The sequence below is a fragment of the Schistocerca americana genome, chromosome 2, assembly GCF_021461395.2.
Source record: "Schistocerca americana isolate TAMUIC-IGC-003095 chromosome 2, iqSchAmer2.1, whole genome shotgun sequence".
In the NCBI taxonomy this organism is placed as follows: Eukaryota; Metazoa; Arthropoda; class Insecta; order Orthoptera; family Acrididae; genus Schistocerca; species Schistocerca americana.
The window spans coordinates 321,189,413-321,209,198 of record NC_060120.1 but is presented as its reverse complement, the minus strand read 5'-3'; the positions used below and the strand labels follow the sequence as shown (position 1 = coordinate 321,209,198).

The following is a 19,786-nucleotide window of genomic DNA, read 5'->3' as shown; positions in this document are numbered from 1 at the left end:
ATGTGTCCTACCAACCGATCTCTTCTTTTGGTCAAGTTGTGCCACAAATTTCTTGTTTCCCCAACTCCATTCAGTTCCTCCTCATTAGTTACGCGATGTACCCATTAGTCTTCAATATTATTCTATATCACCTCATTTCGAAAGCTTCTGTGCTCTTTTTGTCTAAACTGTTTATCGTTCATTTTTCACTCGCATACATGGCTACACTCCACACAAATACTTTCACAAAAGACTTTCTAACACGTGAACCTATATTCGATATTAACAAATTTCTCTTCTTCAGAAATGCTTTTTTTTGCCATCGCCAGTCTACATTTAATATCCTTCCTACTTCACCCATCATGAATTACTCTGTTGCCGATATAGCAAAACTCATTTATTACTCTAAGTGGCTCATTTCCTAATCTAATTTCCTTAGCACCACCTGATTTGATTCGACTGCATTTCATTATCCTTGTTTGGCTTTTGTTAATGTTCATCCAATAGCGCCAGACTGTTCGTGGGCCCACACTGCGTATCATGAGAACTTGACCACAATCTGAGTCTTGGAAAGCTTTTCCGGAAACCAGCAATCCGCCTCTTTCAAGCCATTCTCGTCTCCTTATTAATATTATTGGTTAGGCTATGGTGTTCGGACAGTTCACATGCTGCACACAATGCATCCTTATATGATTACTCCGGAAAATCGTATTCACAACAGATGGTCGTAAATTTCTTTTTCTTGATTTGTGTTAAAAGCGACGGAAACCCTCCAAATACTTTCCTGTTGTAAATATTCCATATCTGTGCACATAAATAACAGTAAAAATGGAAGCAATTAAGTTTTAATATAGGACTGATATACTGGCTTGCCTGGCTATTGTGTCCGCCTAGGTCCCATTCCACGAAACTTGTTTGTAGTTAGCAACGGCCTCCGATGAAGCTAAGTAACTACTTAATCAACACAGTTATGTTAAAAAAAACTTGCTAAGTAACATGATGTGTAATTATCTTAGGTCAAAGCGTCTCTGAACCGTACAAAACGTGACTGCGAGAGATCCGGATTCCTTCAAACAGCTATGCGTAACTGAGGGGCTTTGTGTAACACGTTTCTGTACTACTGCATCACTATATGGAATCACTACTTTAAATGGCCGTTATACCCGCCTGGCCACTTTGCGCGCCATTCTCCATATATACACATGTCGTGTTCGTTATCTGTAAACGATTCTATGTCTGCACAGAAAGAAAATCAACTCCGTGCCTTTACTGGTGTGAGACACCGCCCAAATACCGGCTCACGCTGGTCGATATGCCCAATGGGTGTGGCGGGCAATTGTAATTTGACGGTCAAAGCAGTTAGCTATACGAACAGTTTTCTGCTTTCCATACTCTTACTAAAATTACGTCAAGCAAATGTTGTGATTCTAGCCCACGGTTCAATCCTACTTCAAAACCTTACCTATCTCAAATAAATATCTCATGGGAAAAGAAATGCATTGTTTAACTTCCTTTTCGCGACATTTTCACGGACTTCATACACGAAATACGAATTCTCTGTCTGGTGTTGTAATGTAGAAAATGATACAGCGTACATTTACTTTTGTGACTGCGACTTTCCCATTTACATAACTGTAATTAGACCCATCCACCTACGTTTTTGATGAAATAAATATTAATTTTAGGTCTCCCTTGGCAGAAATGCAGGGGTTGGACAAAAATATGGAAACACAGTGAGAGATGTAAGCCTAAACATAAATGCAGATGCTAGCTGAGCCTGCAAGTTGCGCTCTCACGTTTGATCATCAACAGTGCCCAGGCAATGTCCTCAGTACGTTGCAAGGGTCAGTCGTGGTCAGAAGAGTGTTCTATGTAGTTCTGAGTGCATTATGTCTGAGATAGGTGAATTCGAACATGGTAAAATTTTTGGTTCGCGTACGGTGGATGCTTCCGTAACCATGGTGTTTCAAGGGGCAACATGTCGAAGATTTATACCGCATGCAGGGGAAGCGGAAAACATCATCCTCTAAGGGACAGCGCGGACGAAAGTATATGCTGAGTGAGCATGGAAGATGGTCATGGAAGAGTATTGTGACGAAAAATAAGAGGATGACAGCGGTAAAAGTCACTGCAAAACTGAATATCGCACTCGCGAACCCATTCAGCGCCAATACAAAAAGAAGGGAGCTCCGTAAGAAGAGAATGTTGTGTTTCAGGTCTTTCAAAATTTTTGTCCACCCCCTTTACAAATACGCTTGCTGTATTTACGACACGCAAAAGTTTCGTGAACTGCGATTCGCTTATGGATACATAAACTACTTAGCGTCAGGAGAGTTTATCCAACTAACCTTTGTAGTAGCCCATCTGCAGAAAGACAGTTCATAACAGTTAGACTTTAATGGGCTGCGGGTTTCAGGTTGTTTAATTAACTGTCCCGTTTGGAGAATTATGGGAAGTGATGACATTAATATCTGCAATATTTCTGTAGAAGACTGTACAGTAGTCTATGAATTTCTGTGAGAGTAATAATTAATATTAAGATTTAGTCTGTTTTGAATGACTGAAGGCGTTTTCAAGATAGATAGCTGTATTGTCTGCAGGCCGCCCAGTGTATTAGAGTCGAGGTCCGGTGCGCCGGCCAGCCTGTGGATGGTTTTCAGGCGGTTTTCCATCTTGTTAAGCGAATGCGGGCTGGTTCCGCTTATTCCGCCTCAGTTACACTACGTCGGCGATTGTTCGCAAACACCGTTTCCACGTACGTGTACACCATAATTATTTTACCATGCAAACATTTGGGGTTACACTCGTCTGGTATGAGTCGTTCCCGGAGGGGGTCCACTGGGGGCCGAACCGTACAATAACCCTGGGTGGGGTGGCGGCGGGGTGTGTGGACTGCTGTGGCATGCTGTGCGGTTGTGAACCACTGAGGGCTACGGCGCGACGAAGCCTCTCCACCATTTCCAGGTCCCCGGTTTAAAATAATGCAATACAGTGGTCTGCAACAAATAAATTATGAGAGGTTTCACTGCTCCTGTTTTACTGTTACTAAACGACACAGTAGTATTCGCTCACATTAGTCTGATAAATTTTAAAGTAATTACACTGTGCAACAAAACTGAGGGATCACTCTTTCGAAACGCAGTAACTGTCTCCTATTGCGACACATAATGTTGAAATTTGGCTCAAAGGTGCCAACAATCTTCCCCTGTAATGGTGCAAAAGCATGGCATCCTGCGGGGCGACGCTTCGCAGTTCGAGCTGTCGACAAGTGCGAAGAAAGGGCCATTGCTCATAAGTTCGTGTGAGCTGTAAGGTGGGTTCATGTTGTCACATTGGCACCAAATTTCCCACAATTTTACTCAACACCACCGTGGACGTGTCGTACGATGAGAAAGTCGTCACACCCCATCCTATCGACATTTCAACCCTAACTTTGACGCCTCTGTGATGAAGGTCAGAACCGTGACACCCAGTGTTGATATCACGCGGTTTTCTTGTGAGTGGCCGAGGAAAAATCGACATGAAAAGGCCTCAGGGGAAGCCGCAAAGGGCGTAGTGTAACCAGTCCACTCCTTGGAGTTTTGATTCCCATATATTCGTCTTCGAAAACGACAGTTCGCAGTGGGATGAACAACATGACGTTCTTGACAACATACGGCAATGCTGCCACCCTATGGGGGTTTCATCATACTCTGAGGATACCGTGGGGCTGTAATCCTATTGAACTTTATCTGAGCCCTCTGGAATGTCTGACCTCAATTTTTCCTCTAGTATACAGCGTGAAACCACCAGGGACCATTCTAAACCATTCGACCAAATCTGAACGTGGATCGATGCACCATAGGTTGGCGAACTCCAGCTAAGAGGTGTAGAAGAGGTTGCGCACACTCAGGTGCTAGAGCAGTCACAAGGCTGAATGGGTAACAAACTTTCTAACAGGTATATTTTTCATGAGCTCAACAATGGTGTGTGAATGGCAAAGAGGGTACTGCCGAATTGGGAGGTGTTAGAGGGACCTTTTTCCATTTTATTATGGACGTGCTCCTGTGATTATGTCACAGAAGCGATGAAAAACATAAACACCTTTTGCTATTTCGGGTTAAGTTCAAATTTCCTCGAATGGTTTTGAAGATCCCTAGTGATTCCACCCGTTATATCAGAACAAAAACTGCGGTCGCCCCACACTCCCAAGGGGTCAGATCCCGTATAATAAAGTTGCAGCCCCACAGTGTCCTTAGACTAGGGTTGAAACGCCCAGAGTGTGGCAGCAACATCGAACGTTGCCAATAACGTAGTCCTGTAGCTTGTTGCACTGCGAGCAGTCGTTTTCGACCGCGAAATGTGTGGGAATCAACGGGCCAGTGGATGAGGTGGGCTCACTGAGACACTTTATGCCACCCCGTGAGGCCTTTTCATGCCGGTTCTGAGCGACAGTACGTCTGAAATTTTTTCCCCGGCCACCCGTAAGAAAACCGCGTGATTTCAACGCTGGGTGCCGCGGTTCTGACCTTTATCGCAGGGGCGTAGAAAGAAGCAGTGAAATGTGAGGAAGTGACGATTTTCCCATAGTGTGACATGTCCACGGTGGCGTTGGGCAGAATTGTGGTGAAATTTGGTACTAATGTGACTTCATTAACCCGTGTGGGGTAATGCAAACGCACTCTCACCAGCTATACATATATGGCAATATTACAAGATTTTTTAGCGGTAGAATAGTTGAGTGGATCCCCACTCCTCACACACAGTATAAATTCAAGTAATTTTTATATTCATGGGACGTTAAAGAGAAGGTATACGCCCACAAATACCAGACGCATAAAAAGTTGCAAGTCAGTATTTGGTTTGTAATTCAACAATTTAGGCATTCCAAATTCGACGTGTGTTTGGCAATGTGTTCAATGGGTGACAAGCTTTTAGCGCAAAGAGGCGCTATTTTCAGAACCTGCTTATAAATAACGGCATCCGTTATGTAACCGTATTTCGTTGTAGGTTATGTTCAGCTAAGGGAATAGGCGATAGCTGTCGAGGAAAATAGATGGGGGTAACCACTACGAACTGAAAGCTTGCCCTCGCATGAAACATGCTGCGCTTTACAAAAGATTTTCCCATTGCATATGTTGCGACTCATCGGAAGACATCTGTCAATCGATGAAGATACTAGAGCTGTTCCTTTGAGCTGGAAAAGACAAGTATTTTCCGAGAGTATATCGTCGCTGAACTTGATTTTCCTCCTACGTAATTCATTCTTCGACCAATATTAAAAACAAATGTGCAGAAACAACAAAAAAAGCATGCCAGATTCAAACGAACGCAAAATCCCCAAGATTGGTGATTTTTTACAGAAGGTCGAAATTTAGCGCGGACTTCAATGCGAGATGCTTATAGTAGTTTCCACAACGCAATTTTGTCTCGAAACCTTGCAGAAAATCCAAAGAGATTCTGGTCGTATGTGAAGTATGCTAGTGGCAAGACACAATGACGGCGTTCTCCGCGCGATAGCAATGGAAATAGTATCGATGACAGTGCTGCTAAAGCAGAGTTACTAAATACAACTTTCCGAAATTATTTCATCAAAGAAGACGAAGTAAATATTCCACAATTCGAAACAATAACAGCTGTCAACATGAGTAACTTAGAAGTAGATATCCTCGGAATAGTGAAGCAAGTTAAATCCCTAATAAAACCAAATCCTCCGGTCCAGGCCGTATACCAATTAGGTTCCTTTCAGAGTATGCTGATGTAATAGCTCCATACTTAATTACGAGCATATACAACCGCTCGCTCGATGAAAGATCCGTACCCAAAGACTGGAAAATTGCTCACGTCACAATGTCGATATGCAGCAGAATTTTTTAACATATATTGTCTTCGAACATTATGAATTATCTCGAAGAGAACGGTATATTGATAAACGGTCAACACGAATTTAGAAAACATCTTTCTTGTGAAACACAACTAGCTCTTTACTCACACGAAGTGTTAAGTGCAATTGACAAGAGACTTCAAATTGACTTCGTATTTCTAGATTTCCAGAAGGCTCTTGACACAGTACCTCACAAACGGCTTGTAATCAAATTGCGTGCTTGTGGAATATGGTTTCAGTTATGCGATTGGATTCGCAATTTCCTGTCAGAGAGGTCACAGTTCGTAGTAACTGACGGAAAGCTATCGAATAAAACGAAGTGGTTTGTGGCGTTCCCCACGGTAGTGTTATAGGCCTTCTGCTATTTCTTACCCATATATGCGTACGATTTAAGAGACAATCTGAGCAACCGTCTTAGGCTGTTTTCTGATGATGCTGTCGTTTATCGTCATCAGAAAATAAAAAAAAATATTAAACGATTTAGATGAGACACCTGTAGGGTGCGAAAATTGGCAATTGACCCTAAATAATGAAAAGTATAAGGTCAGCCACATGAATGCTAAAAGGAACCCATTAAATTTGAATTACAGTCATGACCAACTGAAATTGGAAAGAACACATATTAAGTGTTGTGGGGAAAGAGAACCAAAGAGTGAGTCTTGCTGGCAGAACACTTACAAGATGCAATAGATCTATTAATGCTTGTCCGCCTTCTTTTGGAGTACTGCTGTGTAGTGCGGGATCATTAACAGATAGGATTAACGGAGTACATAGAGAAAGTTCAAAGAAGAGCAGCACGTTATGTATTATGGAGAAATAGGGGAGAGAGTGAAACTTCCTGGCAGATTAAAACTGTGTGCCAGGCCGAGACTCGAACTCGGGACCTTTGCCTTTCACGGGCAAGTGCTCTACCAACTGAGCTACCCAGCACGGCACAAGTCTCGGTGCGGAACACAGTTTTAATCTGTCAGGAAGTTTCATATCAGCACACACTCCGCTGCGGGCATGATACAGGATTTGGAGTGGACACCACTAAAACATAGTCGTTTCTCACGAAATTTAAATTACCAACTTTCTCCTCAGAATGCGAAAATATTTTGTTGACGCCGACATACATAGGAAGAAACTATCATCATCATAAAATAAGGGAAAACAGAGCTCGTACGGAAAGATTTAGGTGTTAGTTTTTTCCGCGCGCTATTCGAGAGTGGAATAACAGAGAATTACTGTGAAGGTGGTTCGATGAAACCTCTACCAGTCACTTAAATGTGATTGGCAGCGGATCCATATAGATATAGACGTAAATGTAAGGGCTTGCAGTCTGGCAAAGCCGGCCGCGGTGGTCTAGCGGTTCTAGGCGCTGAGTCCGGAACCGCGCGACTGCTACGGTCGCAGGTTCGAATCCTGCCTCGGGCATGGATGTGTGTGATGTCCTTAGGTTAGTTAGGTTTAAGTAGTTCTAAGTTCTAGGGGACTGATGACCTCAGATGTTAAGTCCCATAGTGCTCAGAGCCATTTGAGCCATTGAAGTCTGGCAAATCGTAATGCTAAGGAGACTCTACGCGTAAAAACTAGTAACTAGTCGTCTGGCCAAATGAGGGTTGTATGGTTATCCTGGAAATGTATCCTATGAGACCAACATCTCATTATCAGTACCATATACCAAAGTACATTAGTTGACAACAGAAATGAAGCACCCAGAAGATATGGTCACATGACAGTGTAAGTTCATACACGTACACATCACCTGCGGTTATGCCAATAATTAAAGTTGCAATTCTCCGTGGCAGGTAAAAAAAAATGGTTCAAATGGTTTTAAGCACTATGGGACTTAACATGTGGGTCATCAGTCCCCTAGTCGTAGAACTACTTGAACTTAACTGACCTAAGGACATCACACACATCCATGCCCGAGGCAGGATTCGAACCTGCGACTGTAGCAGCAGCGCGGTTCCGGACTGAAGCGCATAGAACCGCTCGGCCAGAGCGGTCGGCCGTGACAGGTAGAAAGGTGACCAGAGCGCATTAGTGTTTTTCGCGTTTAGTGTTGTTACCCGTTCTTTTAGGGCATATCAGGGGCGTGAATAGTCTCTTTTTCGTTGAGAGATCATGGATGTGTGTGATTATAAGTTCTACATAAAGTTAATTAACAGGTATACATAAAAGTAAGTAATGAATATAAAAATTGCTATGGCAAATTCCAATTCAAATACAAATAAAAATATGTATAATCAATATTAAATATGTATGTAGATTCAGCGTCTTTGTTATTGGTGACCTCTATAATTGTGAGAGGTGCTGAATGCCGATGCCAGTCATAAGAAATCGTGGCACAGATGTCGTCGAGGATCATGTTTCTTAAAGAATTAACATTTTGTATACTTTTTGAACGACTTGTTTGTGTAGCGTTGTCAAACGGTAATGTATCACGTTCGCCACGTAATGCAAGGTTCTGCATCATTTGGGTTTGTTGCCTTTCGATTATCTTCATGCGATGCACAAAATAGACTTTCTATAAATGTGCCGTCCGACGTTGAAAATGCAGTGGTCTGTAACTTGGCTTGCAAGAGAACATATATTTGACAAGAGATTATCACAGGTTACCGTTTCCAGCTGAATCGGTTTGTGTGGTAATGCATGTCGCAGTGTAAAGTAATTTTTGGTTGCAGAGTTTCGGAGTTCTGAACTGTCGCTGACGGACACCGCGGAATGTCACCAGCTGGCAGCACCTGGCAGCCCCGATTTGTGCGCCCCTGGCGGCCGCGGGGCGAAGCAGCGTGCGTGGGTGGAGCGGCAGGTCGCGTTGCTGTCGCCACAGGCGGCTCGGATAGGCCAAGCATACCGTCCGCCGCCGACAGGCGCGGGAACTTGGGATTCGACGCGCAAGTGCGGCAAAGCGCCGCTCAGCCGTGAGGTGCCGCCGGAGCATACTGCGGATGCGTCGGAATTTATTCTCCATGTTGTAATGTTGTGTACTTTCTGTTCATCTCACATCTGTCTAAGAAAAACGACACAAAAGAAACAAATTTGAAGCTTCATTTACGTGTGTCTCAAACGTGTTCAGCTAGCGTTGGTCGCCTTCAAAGTAGGGCACATTTGAGATACATACGTGTCTTCATTCGTTCTGTCCACTGCTTGAAACTTTTCTACCTGTTCTTTTTTCGCAAAGGTGCGCAGGAATTTGACCACTTCTGCCATTACCACTGGCATAGTGGCAAAATTCATTCTTTTAGAGGTGACGAAGTTTTCGTAGGCAGAAAAAGAGCCTCACGCTAACAAACTATTTGAGAAACGTGAATCTTCGAAGAGTTGACGGTTTTACTACCCAGAAGGTCCTCACTGATTTAGTGCTGCGGCCCTGTGAATGGTGGTGATGCAAGATCCACTCGTTCCTTTGGAACCAAGGGCGCTTCTTTCTCATATTTCACTCAGTTTTCGCAAAGCTACAACACAATATTTTTACTTTACTATCGAACAATGAGTACAGATTCTGGGAGTGGGAAAAAATAAATAACGAGCACTGTTTTGAGCTTCGAACTACTCATGTCTTGCCTGTGTGCGAATGTAGACTCTCCAGGTGTATACTACTGATGAAAGCCTTCCTGGTTTCCAGCCGGGGCTGTGTTGAGCGTCGGCGACGTATCGACAAGTGTCATTACTTCAACAAAATGTCATGAGTACGATACTCGTGTGTCTCAGTACTACTTCCTGCTGGAAACCCCAAGAGCTTTTGAATGATACTCATATCTGTTGTCTGCGCTCGCCTTTGAGACCGCCATTTGCATTGCATGGTTTGCTGCTTGGTTCCTGGGTCGTATGTAATAATCCAGGCCTCATTAACAGAAACAACAAACTTTCAAAAATTTGATTGTTCACCAATCTATTCCGAAATAACAGAGTATACTTCCCTGCTCCTCTCCTTTTGTTCTTCCGACAATTTTTTCAACGGCATTTTTGAACACACTTCCGTCCACTGCTGAAAGATGTTAGCATCTTTTCTGTACGTGGCAACATTTTCAGCAATACGTCGGACACGCAGTCTTCTCCTTTTCCTGATGGCAACCTCAGATAAACCTGTGCGAAAATTTCAGATCAGTCTGACCAATAAACTAGTTTTAACCAAGGAAGTGTTATTCAAATGGTTCAAATGGCTCTAAGCACAATGAGACTTAACATCTGAGGTCATCAGTCCCCTAGACGTAGAACTACTTAAGCCTAACCAACCTAAGGACATCACACACATCCATGTCCGAGGCAAGATTCGAACCCGCGACCGCAGCGGCCCCGTGGTTCCAGACTGAAGCGCCGAGAACCGCTCGGCCACCGCGGCCGGTGGAAGTGTTGTTCTGAAAACAGTTCTTGTCTACTTCCTCTAGCCCCCCTTTTCTCCAGGTGAATTGTTGTCAACGAACTTTTCCTTTACTAGAGAGAGCGATTCTAGTTACGATCCTAGTATCGTTTACGAGGCGACTTCAAAAAGTAAGTTCCACGTGTCGTCCGACGCTAAGAGCACTGCGTAACGAGAGTGGCGCATTGTCGAAAGAGAGTACTCATGTTCTGGGTGTGGTGCAGACACAGTTCTATTAAGCTTATCCATTACTGAAGTTTCAGAAGCCGTGACTGTTTATTCAGTGTCCATGCTTAAAACTGCAACCAGTCACTTTTTTGAAATAGTTATTTATTATTCTATGAACCGTTTTCCGAACCTTTTCAGGCTCATCTTCAGACGGTTTTCTGGAAGTTACATAGCTATTTTAAGCGCCATGCTGGTTGCTGGCTCTGTGAAAAGAAGACGTAACATGCTTTAATGCATCGCCATGAGTCTTGTCTAACTGTCGATTTGGATCCAAAATTTAGTTTTGTACTTACTGCGTCAGTAAGTAACTACAATAGTGCTCTCTAGAAAAAGGAGAGTTAGTTAACAAAAAATCAACTGGAGCAGAGGGGGCCCAGACGAAGGAGACATGAACTAAGAACATCACTTCCTTGAGTTAAAACTAGTTTATTAGTAAGAAGATTTGAAATCTTAACAAAGGTTTAGTCAAGGTGCGATCAGAAAAGGGAGAATATTGCATGTCCGACGTATTGCTGAAACGTACAGAGAAGCTGCCAACATATTCCAGCAGCGGAGGGAAGTGTGTTCCAAAATGCCGTTGAAGAAATTGTCTGAAGAACGAACGGAAGGAAAAGGGAAGTATGCTTGAAATAGCTATGTAACTTCCAGAAAATCATCTGAAGATGTGCCTCAAAAGGTTCGAGAACCGGTTCATGGAATAATAGATATATTTTTCAAAAAATTGACTTCTTGCAGTTTTACGTATTTACAGTTCTATTTTCGTACGGATAACAAGCGCATCACAGTGAGCAAGTGAAATTCTGTGGCAACTGCGAACGTAGTCCAAAGTTGAAGCATGCAGGTCAGTACGATTCTTGTGGGAATATTTTCTGAACGGCTCACAGTTTCACCGTGTTGTTGCGGCGGTAAATGATCAAATGTAGTGTCGCATCCATTCGTAGTAAAATGGAGCTAACAATCTGACCAAGTCCGCGTAGGCGTGGGTGATTTTGATGGGGAAGGAAGATCCTCTATACTGACCACAGCCGACAATACTCAGGCTATCGAGGAACTGATTCGTAGTAACCGTTGATTTTTCAATGATGTTCACTTAGCTGTTGTCGAGTGCCTCCGCGATCAAGCTGGTGATTCCTATCGTCGAAGAATTGAACGACTGGTGAAAAGTTCCGACTCTTTTTTATGTAGACTGAGGCGTAAATGCTAGTGGACAGAAGAGGTAGGTGTACTAGAGTGGTACGTGCGGTTGCACAAAGCCACTGTGACAGCGTGACGTAGTGGTTAGCCTATCTGGCTAGTAAGCAGGAGAACTGGGTTCGAATTTCGGAGGTGTTACAAATTTCCATTCATCGCTACAACCCGCATATATACACTCCTGGAAATGGAAAAAAGAACACATTGACACCGGTGTGTCAGACCCACCATACTTGCTCCGGACACTGCGAGAGGGCTGTACAAGCAATGATCACACGCACGGCACAGCGGACACACCAGGAACCGCGGTGTTGGCCGTCGAATGGCGCTAGCTGCGCAGCATTTGTGCACCGCCGCCGTCAGTGTCAGCCAGTTTGCCGTGGCATACGGAGCTCCATCGCAGTCTTTAACACTGGTAGCATGCCGCGACAGCGTGGACGTGAACCGTATGTGCAGTTGACGGACTTTGAGCGAGGGCGTATAGTGGGCATGCGGGAGGCCGGGTGGACGTACCGCCGAATTGCTCAACACGTGGGGCGTGAGGTCTCCACAGTACATCGATGTTGTCGCCAGTGGTCGGCGGAAGGTGCACGTGCCCGTCGACCTGGGATCGGACCGCAGCGACGCACGGATGCACGCCAAGACCGTAGGATCCTACGCAGTGCCGTAGGGGACCGCACCGCCACTTCCCAGCAAATTAGGGACACTGTTGCTCCTGGGGTATCGGCGAGGACCATTCGCAACCGTCTCCATGAAGCTGGGCTACAGTCCCGCACACCGTTAGGCCGTCTTCCGCTCACGCCCCAACATCGTGCAGCCCGCCTCCAGTGGTGTCGCGACAGGCGTGAATGGAGGGACGAATGGAGACGTGTCGTCTTCAGCGATGAGAGTCGCTTCTGCCTTGGTGCCAATGATGGTCGTATGCGTGTTTGGCGCCGTGCAGGTGAGCGCCACAATCAGGACTGCATACGACCGAGGCACACAGGGCCACCACCCGGCATCATGGTGTGGGGAGCGATCTCCTACACTGGCCGTACACCACTGGTGATCGTCGAGGGGACACTGAATAGTGCACGGTACATCCAAACCGTCATCGAACCCATCGTTCTACCATTCCTAGACCGGCAAGGGAACTTGCTGTTCCAACAGGACTATGCACGTCCGCATGTATCCCGTGCCACCCAACGTGCTCTAGAAGGTGTAAGTCAACTACCCTGGCCAGCAAGATCTCCGGATCTGTCCCCCATTGAGCATGTTTGGGACTGGATGAAGCGTCGTCTCACGCGGTCTGCACGTCCAGCACGAACGCTGGTCCAACTGAGGCGCCAGGTGGAAATGGCATGGCAAGCCGTTCCACAGGACTACATCCAGCATCTCTACGATCGTCTCCATGGGAGAATAGCAGCCTGCATTGCTGCGAAAGGTGGATATACACTGTACTAGTGTCGACATTGTGCATGCTCTGTTGCCTGTGTCTATGTGCCTGTGGTTCTGTCAGTGTGAACATGTGATGTATCTGACCCCAGGAATGTGTCAATAAAGTTTCCCCTTCCTGGGACAATGAATTCACGGTGTTCTTATTTCAATTTCCAGGAGTGTACATTATAGATGTTTGAGACTTCAAAAATTCTGTGAAACCATATAATTTCAATTGATTATATAGACTTGGTGAATATGTTAAAATATAATGTCATCTATCTTTGTCCCTGTGGAGTGCAGTTCAGTATTCTACAAGCGTTACTCGGCCAGCAATACTAATGGGTAATTTACTTTTTAAAGTCTCCTCGTATCATGAACAACAAACATTTTTATTCGGCTCTTCACAAGCATACTTGATAGATGCTATTGTGAAATTTCTCTCACGAGATTAACTGGGAAGCAACTGTCTGATAACTACTCCCTTTGCAGAAGCTGCGGGCAAACGGCATGCATCTTTTTCCTTCTGCAGTTAAATGTTTTCCAAAAATTCGTACTAACTACACGTAAATATTGCATCATTCTCCCACGCATGAGCGTCGTGGAATGCGGTTAGCATAATACTCTTGGTAGATAGGAGCGAGTAATCCGTGACGATGCACTCGTATTGTAATATGGCGGTCAAATTGGTCGTAGAAACATGCTACAGAAAAAAATCACATGATTAGTCACTGACTGCAAGCACTCTCGCCCGTCATATATAATACATTAAGTCCTACTGTTTCTGTGATTATACGCTTATTTGCTGTGTGCTTATAATTTGATCGGATAGTCTCTTACACAGAAGCACGCGGGAAATGAGTACAAGCAATTTGGTGATGACAACAGAAGTTATTGTCGTGCTTTGTATGCTTTGTATTATATATTCACTACAACATATTAAATATGCTCTTTTTAAAACGTTTTATCTATTTTGTGAGTGACTTATGGCTTCTTGGTCAATAGTACATCAACAGATCGACCTTTCTTATGATTTCTTTACTGTTTTTTCTACAATTAAAGGAATGAAAGCAGTGATAGTAATGTGTCACTCTGCCACCGCCTACGTTTAATCGGAGTATAAAACGCTACATCTCATGTATCTTATATCTAAGAATACCATACAGGGGACGTGCATTGAGGAAATGTGCAAATAAATCTCTCCTTTCTTAGCACATCCTGGGTACTTTAAGGGGGAAATACGATTTCCACTTTTCCGTCTTTTTCAGCGGAGATACCCTACTCTGGGAAAAAAATCATGCAAATGACAGAAAAAAATTATATCATTACTTTGAAACGTCCCCTTAGAACAATTATACACGACTGTCCTTAAACTGATACACAATATTTTTTAGCGCAACGCAATCTGACTTTCAAAAATCCCTACAAAAGAATGGCCCTGACTAACATTAACCTATAAGTTTCACAAATCACTTACTTCACAAAAATCTTCGCTACTCAAGCTACTGCAATACAGCGAGCGCCACTACTGCCAGCTAAATAAAAGATTCAAACTATGGAAGGCACTAACTACTGATAGGGATAGTTAGCAAATGAAAGATATTAATAGAGAACAACCAATGTATTTACCTCAATAGTCATAATATATATAGCAGTTCATGACAAATTTCAAAACTCCGCCATCTCTCTCCCCACATCCACCACTGCTGGCGGCTCACCTCCAACTGCGCAACGCTACGCGCTGTTCACAGCCAGCTGCCTAACACTACAATGGCGAGTATTACAACAATGCAAAGCAGCCACAACAGCACAGCCAGTGATTTTTATACAGAGGTGGCGTTACCAATAAAAAAAACCTAAACAGCCTACTTACAACGTTAAGAAAACATTTTTTATCTCTACAGGAATTACATTTGGAAACAGTAAGATATCGACGGGTCAACAGTAATAAATGAGATCTTATTGGAGTGACAGATATACAGAGAAAGTAAAAGCTGGACAGTGACTTCAGAAATGTAGCTAGTTGATTATTTTTTATAGACATTGGTGAACCTAAAATTCAGATAACATGAACTCGTAGAACTATGCGATGGGATAACAGGAGTAAAGCCGTATGGAGAGGAACACGTAAAGTTACCTTATCTTATTCCATAGGTCAGATCAGTTTTGTGGCTCTGTCGTTAATACCACGTTGATATTCTTGCCGTGAGCGATTATTTCACTGCTAAGCGAAAGTTTAGAATTATCAACAACAGAATTCATCCGTATTTTGAATGGTATATTCGATCTCAGAGACATTCATCAGCTTAGTATATGTATGTCATCGCCTTTTCTTCGGAAAGAAGGAATATCCACCACGGTGTTGATGTTTTTCTTTCATTCGCCTTGATTCACATAAAGCATTCAATTTATTTCGAAGCTCAGTCTATTCTTACGCATAATTTCAAATATCGTATCAAAGGAAAACTTGAAATTAGCAAAAAATTATGTTGACTAAGTTATTAAAGCCACTGTTTCCAGGAAGTGAAATTAGTGTACATCAGCTGAACGTTCTTAATCGCTCATTCCTTCATTTGATGTTACTAAGAGGTCCGAATGAAACTGAAAACGATTGATAATGTTAGAAGAAAGAGTAAAATAAAGCATGTACCGGTAATGCTATTCGCTGTTTGCAAGTAAAAGCAGAATTTTCAAACTACTTCGTTTGTGTTGGTCTCCTCATGAAACCGATATTTTCGCAGTCGCCTGTAAATTTAATGCTTCACAGATGGTGTATAAAGGAAGAGAAAATTTTTATCTAACACAAGTTTGACAGCTACGGAACAGCAATTTGAAATTTCTCGCATTATGTACTCATAATAAAATTGGGAGTCGGAAGCTACCGAATGTATGTTTTTAGAAATTTTATTTACATTGACTACACATTACACATATCTCAATTAAAAGAAATGTCATCCGTCAAATTCTATCGCGAATTTATTACACTATATATAATTTGAAACAACGAACTAGAAGCTTTACGCAACATTAGAAACAAAGACGAAGTTAACCACATATTGAATGATGCTTGATATTTTAAAGTGCTATCTGATAAACAACGATCGAACACAGAGCATTATAAAGGGTGTTCCAGAAGGAATGGTCAATATTTACAGATATGATGGGAACGCTCATTTGAATCTTCATACGGATTCATACCCTATTTCGAATAGTTTCCAACGTAGAAAACATTTAATGTGCATGTTCGGTATCATGTCGGTAGGTCAAGTCATTTTAATAGAGCGAATGATGGCAGAGAATTAGTTGGCTTTTTCTGAAAACTTGGTTTGTTGAACTGGTTGAAGACGTTCCTTTGCCCATGCAGAATGCACTGTAGTTTCATCATGTCGGAATCCCTCCACATTTTGTCAGACATGAGGGGAACATCTCAATTGCACTTACCCTAATCGCAGGGATTGGTCGTGCTAGTACAGTTAACTGCCCACCAACATTGCCGCACCTTACGCCATTAGACTTCTGTTTAAGGGGTTGTATGAAGTCTGGCGTGTACAAATGATATATGAATACACGAGATTAACTGCTTAGTTGCATCATGGATGCTGCTGGCCTCATTAGAGAACGTGCAGAGATGCCCAGACAAGAAACACCAGCGTTTTTCCAAGAGAGCACAAATGCAATGAAGTTCACAGTAGGGCATTCGGACATTTATTGTGGACTGTATAACAGCTGTAGTGTGTCGTGAGTGTTTAAGGTTGGGTTGTTTGGGGGGAGGAGACCAGACAGCGAGGTCATCGGTCTCATCGGATTAGGGAAGGACGGGGAAAGAAGTCGGCCGTGCCCTTTCGAAGGAACCATCCCAGCATTTGATTGGAGCGATTTAGGGAAATCACGGAAAACCTAATCAGGATGGCCGGATGCGGGATTGAACCGTCGTCCTCCCAAATGCGAGTCCAGCGTGCTAGCAACTGCGCCACCTCGCTCGGTGTGGGTGTTTAAACTGACACTTTGTAAAATGCATGCTGTAATCTTTACTAACTTTTGAGTATATGTACAAATGTGGACCTGACACTGTATTGAGCAATACAGAAAATAAAAAGAACGCATGTTCCGTCTCTGGAACCATTCGGAATAGGGTTTATGTCCACATGAAGTCTTTTGCTTCTTTTCATGTCCTTGAATACTGAGAATTTCTCCTGGGACTCCCTGTATGAATGAAAAGTTCGATGACCACACGCTGAAAGAGCTGTGGCTAACAAAACTTAAAGAAGGCAAAGTAAAAGTTAAGACTGGAACGATTCTCGTGTTCAACTTCTTTTGAACGCTGAGGCTGGAAATTGAAAACCGCTTGTCAATGAAGTCGGAGGGTGACGGGAAACTTGCGAGCGACCGGATGCTTCCCGGAGGCCGAAGTGTGTGAGGAATCTTTCCTGCGAGCAAATATTTCTGAGGAACAAACATGGAGGTCCTCAAAAGGAACCGCCCAGCCGTGAAAACCGGGGAAGGGGCGGTCCTGCAAAAGGTCGCTCTGTCCGACAAAGGCCCCGAACTAAAACGGATGTCCGAGGGGAGCCGTTAATTCGAGCAAACCGTGACACTGTGGCAACAGGAGAGCGCAACAAGGCCCACGACTCAGAGTCGAATAAAAAGGCGTGCCAACTTATGAAGAGCTCCATATTAGCAATAACGCACACCAATGGAACGTAGAAAACCTACGAAAGCGATAAATCGTGCTAAATTGCTGAAAATTTCGTTACGATGTTGGCGTGTTTTCTGTAGCTTCAAGAAATTCGTAGTTCTTCGGTAAGTTTGGTTCAAATGGCTCTGAGCACTATGGGACTTAACATCGGAGATCATCAGTCCCCTAGAACTTAGAACTACTTAAACCTAACTAACCTAAGGACATCACACACATCCATGCCCGAGGCAGGATTCGAACCTGCGACCGTAGCGGTCGCTCGGTTCCAGACTGTAGCACCTAGAACCGCACGGCCCCCGCGGCCGGCGGTAAGTTTGTTTTTGTAGTTTTTCTTTCGTATGGAGAGAAAATTAAGATCTTTCATTTACTGATGCGCAACATCAGTGGGAGCAATTTGAGTGTTTTGCTGTCGTGATTACCGTCGAATGATCAGAGCTCACTGGTCACGGGCTCGCTACTAAAAACCCCTAAATTATGCTTGTCTGATCTTTTCCTTTCGTAGTATGTGAATGTTTGCAAACAACTGATTTAGTGTGGTAACGGCTTGTCTGATGTTTCCCTTTCGTAGGATGTGAATGTTTGCAAACATCTGATTTAGTGTGATACCAGTAGAGAAGGAAGCTCAATGGAGCTTATACCCAGAGTCGGGTCTGTTTCTTCTGAGATCGTCAAATTTTCCTCTACAGCTCATACTTCTGGCAGATCGTAACTTCGCTTTCTTCCGCCCTCCTCCTCGCCATTTTCTTATCTCTCTCTCTCCATATATGTCCTATAATGCTTTTGCAATCGGCCCGTCGTACAACATATCTCCAGGTAGCTTTCGAAAGAAATAAGAATAGCATTTAACTGGAAAGAGTTCAAGGAAAAACTAGTTCCACATAAGACTCAACAAAACGACAGCATTCAATGTCGATCCAAAATCCCAACCCGTGATCAGGCGATGAGCATCAGCCATTGTAGTAAAAAAAAAAAAAAAAAAAAAAACAAGAGCCTTCTTTTGGAACAAAGCTCTTCAGCTGGCTACGGACGTATGTCCTGAGTATGGCGCAGAGAACCGGAACATATCCGCTAAGCGAAGAAGTATTGTAATGAAGACGAATAAATTACCTTCACAGCTAACTACGTTCTACAGAAATTTGAAGGCTCACTTCGAATGCACCTTATGCTTCACGTTGCCGTCTGTGTAGTGTATTCTTCCTACAACCGCGTCATCTGCCGCTGATTCGACTTGCCAACTAACTCAATCGTCCAATGCGAAGGAGCAAGTAGGTCATAGTTCCAGTAGGTGATATACGGGACCCTAGTAGCTAATGAGCCTTTGCTTAAGGAAATATTCTAAGTAGGCTGTTTAGGTTTTCTTATTGGTAACGCCACGTAGCGCTCTGTATGAAAAATCACTGGCTGCGCTGTGTGCAGTCTGTGGCTAGTTTGCATTGTTGTCTGCCATTGTAGTTTTGGGCAGCTGGATGTGAACAGCGCGCGTAGCGTTGCGCAGTTGGAGGTGAGCCGCCAGCAGTGGTGGATGTGGGGAGAGAGATGGCGGAGTTTTGAAATTTGTAAGACTGGATGTCATGAACTGCTATATGTATTATGACTATTAAGGTAAATACAATGTTTGTTCTCTATTAAAATCTTTCATTTGCTAACTATGCCTATCAGTAGTTAGTGCCTTCCGTAGTTTGAATCTTTTATTTAGCTGGCAGTAGTGGCACTCGCTGTATTGCAGTAGTTCGAGTAACCAAGATTTTTGTGAGGTAAGCGATTTGTGAAACGTATAGGTTAATGTTAGTCAGGGCCATTTTTTTGTAGGGATTTTTGAAAGTCAGATTGCGTTGCTCTAAAAATATTGTGTCACAGTATAAGCACAGTCTTGTATAATTTTTCTAAGGGGACGTTGCAGTATTTTCAAACCAGTTGTGAAATTTATCTGCTGTAATAATGCACAAAAGCAGCTCTTTGGTTGAACGCCGCTTGTTCACTATATGAAAAAGAAAAGCTGAATGGATTTCCTCTTTAAAATTCTGAAAGTGTGTTGTCAGCCAAATGGTATCCAGATGTCACCAGT

At 43.4% G+C, this 19,786-nt stretch overlaps 1 non-coding gene across 1 annotated transcript; it reads right to left on the bottom strand.

The window, feature by feature from the left end:
- Positions 1-6,698: 6,698 nt before the first annotated feature.
- Trnas-uga lies at positions 6,699-6,772 on the bottom strand. The gene has a single exon. It is a non-coding gene; the product is annotated as a tRNA-Ser (tRNA).
- Positions 6,773-19,786: the final 13,014 nt, after the last annotated feature.